Below are 1956 nucleotides of genomic sequence, written 5' to 3'. Positions count from 1 at the left end.
GATCAGCAGGTATTGAATTTAAGACCTCCAGCACTAAAATCCTCAGCCCCAATTCCTACCCCTTCAGCTAAAGGAGCAACCTCTTTGGTTGGAAAAAATAGCCAATTACATAGTCATCGAAGCCAGTGCTTTCCACTATGTCTCCGGGTTTTCATACAGGCTAAAGTAAATGCCAAAAACTTAATTAGAACAGTAAGAAACTTTACCCCAAACTGACATGCCAAGCCACAGAGCTTCCCTTGCCCAAAGAGGGTAGAAAGATTGAGACTCCTTTACTCTCACCCCTTCTTTAGCTAAGGAATAATCTCTACAGACTGATTCTCTTACAGCAGAGTCACAAGTCACTGTTTTCTTTTCGGATAAGTGAACAGGAGTGTTTGTATGTGGGGCATGATTAACCTGTGTGTCAGTGTATTTGCACAGTGTGTGCATCTTATCGAAAACCTGGAATGACCAGCCAGCTGTGAACATCTGGCTCTGTGGACTAAGCCCTTCCCTGAGTGGGTACTGATGTCCATTGAGAAACTGACCTCCATTTATCTTCACTTACTTCACTACAGAGAAGAGACAGGTTTTCCGCACCATCCACCTGCCCACATCTCTGTAGCTGCCTGATCTCTGTTCAGAGGAGATGGAAAAGGGAAATCACTCGGAGGTGACTGAGTTCATTCTCTCAGGACTGACAGATCGTCTGGAGCTGCAGGTCCCCCTGTTTGGGGTGTTCCTAGTGATTTATGGTATCACCCTGGTGGGGAATGGGGGGGATGATCTTGTTAATCACGATTGACCCCCAACTGCACAACCCCATGTACTTTTTCCTCAGTAATTTGTCTTTCTGTGACCTCTGCTATTCCTCGATAATTTCCCCTAAGATGCTGGTGAATTTCTTAGCCAAGAGGAAAAGCATTTCTTACACTGCCTGTGCTGTGCAAATGTATCTCTCTGATGCTTTTACAGATGTTGGATGCCTCTTCCTGGCTGTCATGGCATATGACCGTTATGTGGCCATCTGTAACCCGCTGCTCTATACGGTCACCATTTCCAGGCAGCTTTGTAAAGTGCTGGTGGCTGGGGTGTACGCTGTGGGGTTGGCGGATTCAATGATAAACATGTTTTTTGCATTTCGGCTGTCATTCTGTAGCTCCAACATCATCAATCATTTCTTCTGTGATATCCCCCCACTCCTGGCGCTCTCCTGTACTGACACCCGCATCAATGAAATTGTGATGTTTGCTTTCACATCCTGCATTATTGTGAGCAGCCTTGTGATTGTCCTCTTCTCCTATGTCTATATCACCTCCACCATCCTGCAGATCAACTCCGCCGAGGGCCAGCGCAAAGCCTTCTCCACCTGCACTTTCCACTTGACGGCTGTGGCCCTGTATTTTGGCACCCTCCTCTTTGTGTATTTACGTCCCACCTCCAGCTATTCCATGGACACGGACAAAGTGGCCTCAGTTTTTTACACACTGGTGATCCCGATGTTGAACCCCCTCATCTACAGCCTGAGGAACACGGAGGTGAAGGACGCCCTGAGGAAAGCAATGAATAAACTCCTAACCAATTCTTGAATCAGTTTAACTCAGTTCTGGTTTAATTATGGGGAGTGAAAACAGGTGAACTGAATTCCCAGCCCATTACAAAACAATTTTGCAGACCCCATGGGAATATTGTTCATTATTATATTATTGTTATTATTAATTTGTTTGTATTGCAAAGTCTGCAGGCCCCAGCTGAGATCAGTTGCCAAAACATGGGAAGCATCACAGGGCCATAAACAGAGAATAATTCTGTAGGCTGATGGCTAGGAACTCCCACCTAGTGGGTGAGATGGTCAACTTCACATCTCTCTTCCAATTAACCACAGTTGAACAACCTTGAAGAGAGAGATTGAGAGCCACCCAGACTGGAAGAGCACATCATTCAGGGGCTGGGATGCTTTCTGGAAATCCAGGA

At 46.0% G+C, this 1956-nt stretch overlaps 1 pseudogene; it reads left to right on the top strand.

The window, feature by feature from the left end:
- The first annotated feature begins 631 nt into the window (after nt 1–631).
- Nucleotides 632–1571, top strand: LOC101942247 (olfactory receptor 5W2-like; annotated as a pseudogene).
- The last annotated feature ends 385 nt before the right edge of the window (nt 1572–1956 follow it).

This window comes from Chrysemys picta, unplaced genomic scaffold (assembly GCF_011386835.1).
Source record: "Chrysemys picta bellii isolate R12L10 unplaced genomic scaffold, ASM1138683v2 scaf6960, whole genome shotgun sequence".
NCBI lineage: Eukaryota > Metazoa > Chordata > Testudines > Emydidae > Chrysemys > Chrysemys picta.
The sequence above is the reverse complement of the archived record's forward strand: the minus strand, read 5'-3'. Positions and strand labels throughout refer to the sequence as shown.